This window comes from Dendrobates tinctorius, unplaced genomic scaffold, assembly GCF_039654945.1.
Source record: "Dendrobates tinctorius isolate UK_male_01 unplaced genomic scaffold, ASM3965494v1 ptg000060l, whole genome shotgun sequence".
Lineage (NCBI taxonomy): Eukaryota > Metazoa > Chordata > Amphibia > Anura > Dendrobatidae > Dendrobates > Dendrobates tinctorius.
Window position 1 is genome coordinate 46995244 of NW_027361728.1, and position 10767 is coordinate 47006010.

Genomic DNA, 10767 nt, shown 5'->3' on the forward strand with positions numbered 1-10767 from the left:
GCAACAGGCCCCAGCCTGCTCCTCGCCTAATCCTGGGCTCCAACAGCGTCAGTTGGTGTTCAGAAGTGTCGTCTCCACAGAGCCAAACACATTCGTTCGAGTGTTAGTGGGGTTCAGCACTGCCAGCTGTTCCCCTGCTGTGGAGATGGCAAGTCTACTGCTGCCTACACCTGCCAAAATCCAGTAGGCCCCAGCCTGCTCCACGCCTGATCCTGGGCTCCAACAGCGTCAGTTGGTGTTCAGAAGTGTCATCTCCACAGAGCACTGCCAGCTGTTCCCCTGCTGTGGAGATGGCAGTCTCTCCTGCTGTCTCCGCATTCCAAAGACAGTAGGCCTCTGCCTACACCCTCCTATTTCCTGGGCTTCAACACAGCCAGTTGTAGCTCGGAAGTGCCGTCCACACGGAAAGAGACACTAGTTATGGGAATGTGGACAGAGCAGGCGACATTGCCGGACACACATCAGGGGATTAACTGACCGGACTGAACACCTGTAACACAGGAACAAGTGTGGATTGTGCAGACGCCACTTCGGAGCTGTAACTGGCGGGGTTGGAGGACAGGGGAAATACGAAAATCAGTGAAGCCACAGGCCTAAGTGGAGCTTTGTTAAAATTAGTAGAAGTCTACAACCGATCTTAAAATTTCTTCAATGCAGCCTCAGCCTGCTCCGTGCGTTTCCCTGGGCTTCAACACAGCCAGTTGTTGCTCGGAAGTGCCGTCTTCACAGAGTAAAACACTAGCTCCTGTGTTTGTGGGGTTCAGTAACGTCAGCTGTTCCCCTGCTGTTTTGATGGCAATCTGTCCTGCTGCCTCCCAATTGACAGCACATCAGGCCTCAGCCTGCTAAGTGCTTGTCCCTGGGCTCCAACATCGCCAGTTGCTGCTCATAACTGACTTTGGCACGGGTACTCCCTCCTGCCCAGCTTGGTTCCAGCCCTGCCTGCTGTTTCCGGGAAGTGTCAATGTCAGTTTGCCACCCCAAGTTGCCATGTCGTGTTGCGGTTGGGTTAGCCGAGGCTAGGGTGCCAGCAGTTTAGGTGCTTCCTATGTGGACTGCGGGTTCTGGTAAGAAAGGCTTGTTCCGTAGTGCCAGTAGGACAAGCACCCCCTGTAGGACTGTGTGATTCGGTAACTGTTGTCAGCTTGCGGCATGCCAACTTTGCTTTTCAGGGGTAACTTCTGCTACCCCTCCGGGTTCCAGCACCGTCAGCTGGTTCTCGTCAGAGCCTTTGGCCTAGGTGCCTCCATCTCGGTATCCGAGTTCCGGCAACGTCTGCTGGTCCTTGGTAGTGCTTTGTAGCACAGGTACCTCCTGCTTAGTAACCGGGTTCCAGCACCGTCAGCTGGTCCTCGGTTGTGCCATTGGCTCTTATTCCTTCTGCTGCCCCTCCGGGTGCCAGCACTGTCAGCTGGTCCTCGCTATTTCCATTTGCTCTTGCAGCTTATGCTACCCCTCCGGGTTCCAGCACCGTCAGCTGGTTCTCGTCAGAGCCTTTGGCCTAGGTGCCTCCATCTCGGTATCCGAGTTCCGGCAACGTCTGCTGGTCCTTGGTAGTGCTTTGTAGCACAGGTACCTCCTGCTTAGTAACCGTGTTCCAGCACCGTCAGCTGGTCCTCGGTTGTGCCATTGGCTCTTTTTCCTTCTGCTGCCCCTCCAGGTGCCAGCACTGTCAGCTGGTCCTCGCTATTTCCATTTGCTCTTGCAGCTTATGCTACCCCTCCGGGTTCCAGCACCATCAGCTGGTTCTCGTCAGAGCCTTTGGCCTAGGTGCCTCCATCTCGGTATCCGAGTTCCGGCAACGTCTGCTGGTCCTTGGTAGTGCTTTGTAGCACAGGTACCTCCTGCTTAGTAACCGGGTTCCAGCACCGTCAGCTGGTCCTCGGTAGTGCCATTGGCTCTTGTTCCTTCTGCTGCCCCTCCGGGTGCCAGTACCGTCAGCTGGTTCAAGAGGACAAAGAACAGGAAGACAACCACCAAGATGCAGAACAACAAGAGAGAGAAGACAAAGAAGCATAAATAAACAAAGCAGAAGAACATTAAGCATAAGACTAATACTCTGAGCAAATGATATTATCTTATTTATAAGCAGAAGAAGACTAAGCAGTGTATGGGGGTGAGTCCGTTCCTCCTCGTGGTGCCCCTGGAAAAGGCCTGCTGCTGCAGGCCAAACTGAACGCGGACAAATCCTGTTGTAAATCTTTTGTGACAGGCAGAACGGAAGGTGTAAACTTCTAACTTTTCTAGATAACAACTACAGGAATGCCTGACACAAACAAGAATATGATGAAGAAGAATAGGAAGAAGATGAAGAAGTTGAATATGTAGAATAATAATTGTTGAATAAGAAGAATATGAAGAATGTAAGAAAAGGAAGAAGAAGAATGTAAAAAAAGGAAGTAGAAGAATGTAAAAAAAGGAAGAAGAAGAAGAATGTAAAAAAAGGAAGAAGAAGAAGAATGTAAAAAAAGGAAGAAGAATGTAAAAGAAGGAAGAAGAATGTAAAAGAAGGAATAAGAAGAAGAAGGTAAAAAAAGGAAGAAGAATAAGAAAGAAGAAGAAGACATACATGTCTGGCAAAATATAAATGAGGCTAACATAGTCAATATCTTTGTAACTCCTAACGTCTTTAAAAAAAAAAGTTTAATTCCTGCTATTCCATTTGATTGGGCTAAACCTCTATGGCTTTAATGTCTCCTCCACCTCCCACAATACATTCTACATTATTCTTAGTTTTTCTTCATGGAGAATTAACCTACAAGGAAAGAAAGGTTTTTTTTTAATTCCGATATTTTGGCCCCATTGACTTGCATTGGTTCCCGGTATCGGAATCGGCGATACCGATACTTTTTTTTAAGATCGGCCGATCCATTCCGATCCGATATTTTCAAGTATCGTCTGGTATCGCTCATCTCTATATGTGACCAATTATTCTGTATGGAGAAATATATGGGGCTCATTATTCTGTATGGCGCACAATGTGGTGGCCATAATACTGTTTGGAGTAATATACTGTCCTTTTTTTGAGCTATTGTACAATTTTAAAATAGATCAGTCATGTCATGTAAGCAGTGAAGTATTTGTCATTGTACTATACCTATATTTCTGTGCTGTATCGGAGCATCATGAGTTGTGGTATGTGTTAAAGGGGCACACTGACACTCTTTGGCCCAGGGCACATGAAAACCTGGAGCCAGCCCTACCCCCCACAACTGTAGCCAAATAACCCCCAGTTTTCAATGTGTAACTAATATTATGAAGTAAATTAAGGATGACAAGCTTCAGTAATAAGAATTTATGTTTTTGGCATTGAAATGGGCACTGTAGGTGTGTTTACTGTCCTCCACTCCCTGCCGACTTTGCTTCCCCATTGACTTGCATTGGGTTTCGTGTTTCAGTCTGACACTGACTTTTCCCTATAGTCGGACGATTTCGTTCGACCCGACTTTTGCGAAAGTCGGGTTTCATGAAACCTGACTCAATGCTAAAAAAGGCAAAGTCGCTCATCTCTAATTCCGATAAATAGATCAGGTAGGGAAGATATGTGAGATGGAGGAAAGATAATTAGTTCAGATTTGTCCACATTGATCTTGAGGAAGTGAGAGGAGAAGATGGAGAATATGGCTGATAGACACTCTGGGATTCTGGATAGCAGAGATGAGACATCTGGACCAGAGAGGTAGATCTGAGTGTCATCAACATATAGATGGTATGGAAGCCATACGACTTTGAGTTTTCTCAGGCCAAGGGTATAGATTGAGAAGAGAAGGGGTCCTAGGACAGAGCCTTGAGGGACACCAACAGAGAGAGGGTGAGATGAGGAGATAGTGTCGGAGTAGGAAATGCTAAATGTGCGGTTTGTAAGGTATGAGGAGATCCAGGAAAGGGCAAGGTCTTTAGCACCAAAGGAAGAGAGGATCTGGAGTAGGAGGCAGTGGTCAATTATGTCAAAGGAAGAGGACAGTTCAAGAAGGAGGAGTATAGAGAATTGTCTGTTAGCTTTGGCTGTAGGTTAGTCTTTAGTAAGTTTTGGTCAGGGCAGTCTCAGTGGAATGGTGGGGATGGAAGCCAGAATGTAGGTTGTCGAAGAGCGAGTTAGATCTAAAGTGAGAGAAAAGTTCAGAGTGGATGTGCTGCTCAAGGAGTTTGAAAGCAAATGGGAGCAAAGAAATAGCGCGATAGCTGGACATAACGCTTGGGTCAAGGGATGGTTTTTTGAGAATAGGTGTGATTGTGACTGATTGTGACATGTTTGAAAGCAGAGAGGAAGGTACCAGAAGTTAGTTATAGGTTGAAGAGATGGCTTAGGGATGGGATAAGTGTGGTGGTGAGGTTGGAGAGAAGGTGGGATGGGATGGGGTCAATTGCCCAAGTAGTGAGGTGTGATTTGGATAGAAGATGAGCAAGCTTTCCTTCAGTGATTTTGGAGAGGGAGCTTATGGAGTTATGGCATTGGTCTGGTAAACAAAGGTGTTGTGGTCGTCGGACAACAAAGACTTTCTTGTTTGGTCTATCATATTTTTGAAGTGCATGGCAAAGTCCTCGGCAGAGATTAAGGAAGTTGGAGGGGGCAATGGTGGGCGGAGGAGGGAGTTAAAAGTATTGAACAACTCTTTGGGGTTGTGGGAAAAGGAAGACACAAGGGATGTAAAGTAGGCCTGTTTAGCAGATGTGATAGCTAATTTGAATGTGGAGAAGTCATCTTCCGAAAGCCGCTCTGTAATTCTGAATACTTGCCAAAGCTTTTTAGTGAAGTTAATGTGCCAGGGTTGTCTATTGATTTGTCACACTCTGCTATGACAGGGGCCACTGAGTCAATGGCTAATGCAAGAATGGCATTGTAGACACTAGTGACAGTGTATGTATCGTGTAGTGAAGATATTGGGGACAGCGGTAGAATAGAGTCAGAGAGTGTGCGAATGTCTAGATGTGTGAGATTTCTGTGGGGGTGTACAAGATGGTGGACATGGGTGACAGGTGAGGAGGAGTGATGAGCAGACTGTAGTCACAGGAACATCAAGTGGCATGGAGATGGTCTTATAACTTTTACTTTAACATGTTTGTCTATAATTTTCTTTCCAATTTCCTGAGACAACGCTTTCTTTCGCTTCCTCTGGTCCATGTTGAGTGTGATGCACACCATGTCACCAAACAGCACAGTGAGTATCTGTAGCCCTCTATACAGCCCCGCTCACTGAATCCAAGATTGTAGACATGTGATGCTCCTTAGTGGACACCCCTTGATTTAACATGTCCATTTTGTCACATTATTTCATTATTTTCAGGGGTATCGCCATTTCTGTCTAGGCCTACTTCATGAGTTTTCTTTTTAAAAAATTCTGTGAAAGTATGGTCGAAAAGCAATGTCTGACTTTCATTTTTTTCATTTTCATAGATTTTTGATTTATTATTACTTTTGTCAGATTCAAGTTATCTCTGTGACCATTGTGGGTTTTTCTGTCATTAAACGAGGGATAACAACAATTTTGACCACATGTGTATATTGCTCAGGTGTAACTTTGGCACATTGTTCTGCAGGGGTGGAGAAGATGACGTGGCACCTTTCTGGAGACCCCTGTTGTTTTAAATGTATGAAAAGTTACTGTATTCTGTGTGAAGAAGATGTTGTTATCCCATTTGTCCTGTTGTTCATCTGTAATGTTCACCATAAATATTGTGCCCCCATCCATAAACACCAAGAATTATGCAAAAGAAACCAGTAAGCTTATTTCTTGCTACCTTCTGTTCATAAGTTTGTTTGTCAGTAAAAAGGACTGTATTTTTACCAAGTGGTCTGGTTTTCTTATATTGTTTCTATAGGGCTCCAGTTCCACATCAACTGTGGCAGAACTGTCCACAACAACCCCATCACACACACACCCAGGCAGGACACCATTTTTATGTAGCATACTGGGGCGTGAAATACAAGTGCTCCGCCCATGACTACTGACCGCACCATATTACACTTCCACACAAACACTCGTCAAATGCATAAGGTTTCATGGGCTCTTTCTATGAACTTTGATCTATAGTTCCTTTTATAAAGTTTTTATTTGACTCAGGTCAAATGATTGGCTGGACCCTTCTAGCAGCATTATTTTCTTTCTCTGAAACCAACTGAGTTTCCTTGGCTGTATGTTTGGGAACAGATTTTTATCAAGAATGTCTCTGTACATTTGTGCATTTATCCTTTCCTCAAGTATATGAAGTCTGTGAAAGCTATATGCTGAAATACAACCTCACACCATGATTTTCCCACCACCAAACTTTACTGTTGGTATGGTGCTTTTCGGGTGATATGCAGCACCATTTATCCTCCAAACATGGTGACTCTTATGGCATCCAAGTAGTTCATTTTTGGCCTCATCTGACCTGACAAAATTCCTTTGGTATTTGTCAGGCTAATCTAAATGTTGTTGTGCAGACTTTAGTCATGCCTGAACATGCTTTTTGTCCAGCAAAGATGAGTTTGCTTACAGACCATGGAGGCTGAGTGCATTACTTACAGTTTTCTTTGAAACAATTGAAACAGCAGATTCAAGTTATTTCTATAGCACTCCACAGATGGTCCTTGGCTCTTAGACAACTTTTTTCATAATTCTTTTCACCCCTCTGTCTGAAATCTTATGGAGAGCAGATGGTTGTGAACGGTTTATAGTGAATTTATGCTCTTTCCACTTCCAGATTACGGCACCACCAGTGCAAATTGAAACCTTCAGTAGTGTAGAGATTCTTCTGTAACCAATGCCATCAGTATGTCTTGCAACAATAAGGTCTCAAAGGTCTTGAGACAACTTACTGGTTTTACCCATCATGAAATATTTCTTGTTTGGCACCTGTATAATGAGACACTTCTATAGGCCATTGGTGGTACCAGCTGTTATTATTTTTTACTAAGTGGCAGGATTGCTTTTTAACTACAGATTTCAATTGGTGTCATTGTTTTCCATGGCTTTTTGCACCTCTGTTTCTTCATGTGTTCAATACTTTTGCCCTGTGTAACTTTCCATTATTACACATAACTTAGTTTGTGGACATCTATGGTTTTTGTGTTCTTTGCATGTATGCATCTGGTGAAAATGTCATGTGACTAGCACCTTTAGAAACATATTTACCTCTAAAATTGGTGATGTGTAACATACATATTTCACCAGCTGTATAACATTAAGAGTCATGGGTGCTAGATTCTGTGATGAGATGTTGATCCAGGAAACTAGTCTGATCACCATATATGAAGCCAGGAAATAATTTTTCCCCTAATATGGGGCAATTATCATTTGCCTCTTGAAGTTTTTGCTTTGGATCAACATGTTTGGTTATAGGTTGAAATCAATGGACTTATGTCTAACTTAAAGCTTAATAATTATCAAACTATAACCAGGCAGTACCATACAGATAAGAACAGTAACAATAACACAATCAGTACAAAATTAGTAGTCAAGCGACAGAGGTCAGGCAGCCAAATGGTCAAGAAAAAAAGATCCAGGGGTTAAGCAGACAAATTAGCAGGCACAAAGTTGAATCATAACTCTTTAGGTCAGTCTGATAATAGCACCACAGAACAATATCTTCAATTCAGAAACTCATAATTTGAATGTCACACTGGAGATTTCAATAGGGCACTGAACTCCTGACTGGCTAGCAAGGCCAATAATTATTTTAAAGCTTTCAAGTCCTGTTGCAGGAGTGGAAACCAGTAAGTATGTTATCTTGAGTTAAGCAATTCCGATATATTGGCAACACTACATGCCAGAATTTCAACTCTATTGTCAACAACTTATGCTCATGTTGAGTAATGCTGGCTCTATTAAACAATTATTTGTATATTAATGTATATAGAAAGGTATCGACTATATAGTGGTCTTCTTTAAAACCACTATATCCCTTTTAACTATAATCTCTGACACTAATGATTAGAAATGTTAAAAGAACCTGTGTTTCTCAACAGTCATATTATGGTACTACTAGAACTACTTTAATTTTAACAATCAATATTTCTTCCCTAGATTTTGAAGAGTTAACAGTTTTCTTATACACATCAGTCTGCCCATATAAAATTAACATCCTCCAATGATTAAAATAGAAATAGCGGTTGTGATGGTATTTCTACTACCCATATGAGAAGTAGTGAGTTAGCATTATGGATGATGGAGGCATAAGGAAGAATTGAGCCTGATGGATACGAAAAAGAGAATCATTAGATGATAGATTGTAAACAGGTGAGTAGTCAAAATTGTGAGAGATTGGGAGTGATAGACAAAAGGTAATTATAATTATAATCCTCACATGTGCTACACTCTTAGCTGATGGATAAATGAGACCAAATTTTACATTTGGACATGTCCACTTTCCTATTTTCAACATGCCTGGTCAAAGTCAAGTTTTCCAGTTGTCATAGCATATAACCAGCATCCAATTTAATGCATACATCCATCTATACATTATTTTGAGAAATACAAATATTTGCAATGTGCCTTTCTCACAATGGACTCGAATCATGACCATCTGACGAGAGATAAATATAATTCAAAATTGTTTAGAATTTTTCTTCATATCTCTAGGCAGCAGTGAGAATGTAGATGAGAATTTGGTCATTTCACATCATATTTGAAGTTGGAGAAACAATGCATTTTGGAAATGTAACAGCATGAAGTTGCATCAGTTTTGGGCTGTATATATTTCTACCAATTTAAAGGTAGGAGATGTTGGACATTCAGGATATTTGGAAAAGGAATTTAACAACCTCCAGCCTTGCCTGCAATTCCATTAAGTAATATTTTAAGGATAAACTGTTACAATAAAGGCATAGTTCTCTAACGTAAAAATTTACTGAAATTCTTTTATATGCTTTGCACTGTCTATAAGAATTCATGCTCCCTTCTGTGGTGTCTACACTATGCTACTAGCTATGAATTGCATCTAAAAGTTGTAAGAATTCACTTTTACCTCTTTTCTTTCTAGAAAGTCTGCTGGTGACTGAATTCTACAGGCCAGAATCTTTTATTACAGATCTCCGATAACTCTTGATTAAGGTTAGCAGTTCTGTTCACTTTGTACGTACCCCAGTTGGAGGTTAATCTTCCACTAGCAGCAGTGAATTATAGATCTACCTCTGAAGGAGAAATGATATAAACTGTATGGCAATCCTAAATATGAAGAATGGAAATCAACAGGAGCCGACACTGACTCTTACTCTGTACATCCAGAGAAGCGCTTTTCATTTCAATTTTGTGGACTGCAGAGAAAGTTCTACACAGCTAGTATAATATATACATATATAACTTTAATATTCCCTAGTTTTTAATAGAAGTTACTGTATTATAATAAACTAGCAATCTTGAAGATTTTGTGTATATTTTGTTTGTAGCACAATAGATTTTTGGGATTTTTTATAACTAAATTGTCTGTGTGCTACGGTGAGAATAACCTACAGTAGTTTCGAAAAGCTCAGTTTGACATTTTACATATTTTTGTTAGCTTACTCTTTTCTCTTATTCTAAAGAGTTGATTGCATAAAAAAGAGAACTTTACTATTCTATTCTAAAGAGCAAAAGGTAAATAAAAATGTACTGGTTACCCAGAGACCAAAAGAACACTTTTTGCCCTCAATCAAGTGAATTGGTGCATATTGATAAGAAGTCAGGACCTTGGAACTGTTTTCCAATACATGCACCAAATGTGCATTAAAAAAATTGTGAGGAAAGAATGGTTGTAGATGATGAGGAAAAAGCTAATATATGAGGAAAAAGCTAATATATTAAACACATTCTTCTCCAAGGTATTCACAGTGGAAAATTAAATGCTAGGTGAAATGCCAAGAGACAAAGAAAATCCTATATTAAGGGTCACTTTAAGAAGAGGTGTGAAACCAGCTAAATAAGATTAAAATAGATAAATCTCCGGGTCCGCATGGCATACACCCATGAGTACTAAGAGAACTAAGTAATGTAATAGACAAACCATTATTTCTTACATTTAGGGACTCTATAGCAGCGAGGTCTGTTCCACCGGACAGGCGCAAAGCAAATGTGGTACCAATATTAAAAAAGGGCTCTATAAGTGAACCTGGAAATTATAGGCCAGGAAGTCTAACCGCTATTGTTGATAAAATGTTTGAAAGGTTTCTGAGGGATGTTATTCTGGATTATCTCAATGAGAGTAAGGGTACCGTTACACTTAGCGATGCACCAGCGATCCCGACAATGATATGGATCACTGGTGCATCGCTAAGTGGTCGCTAGTGAGCTGTCACACAGGCAGATCTCACGAGTGACATCGCAGGGGTCGGGGGTCGGTTCTTACCTGTCAGACGCAGCGATCCTGACATCCTCCCGCCTGCGTCCACGCATCGCTCGTCGGTGCCAGAGGAAGTCCAGCAGGAAGTGCCCGACGAGAAATGATCCAGGACCTTCTCGCGTGACCAGCGATGAGCAGCGGGGGAGCCGGTCTGAGTTATGTATCACACATAGCGATATCGCTAGCAATATCGCTGCTACGTCACAAAATCGGTGACGTTACAGTGATATTGCTAGCAATATCGCTATGTGTAACGGGGGCTTAACTGTTTAACCCCATATCAGCATGGGTATATGAGGAATTGCTCCTTACAAACCAATCTAATCAGTTATTATGAAGAGGTAAGATATAGACTGGACCAAGGTGAGGCATTGGATGTGGTATATCTTGATTTTTCCAAAGCGTTTGATACCGTGCCACACAAGAGGTTGGTACACAAAATGAGAATGCTGCATCTGGGGTAAAATGTGG

At 41.9% G+C, this 10767-nt stretch overlaps 1 long non-coding RNA gene across 1 annotated transcript in view; it reads left to right on the top strand.

Moving 5' to 3' along the window:
• Nucleotides 1–9593, top strand: part of LOC141092770 (uncharacterized) — a 62544-nt gene extending 52951 nt beyond the window's left edge. The window contains exon 2 of the long non-coding RNA XR_012232907.1: nt 8962–9593. This is a non-coding gene — a long non-coding RNA (uncharacterized lncRNA). The remainder of the gene's footprint in view (nt 1–8961) is intronic.
• The last annotated feature ends 1174 nt before the right edge of the window (nt 9594–10767 follow it).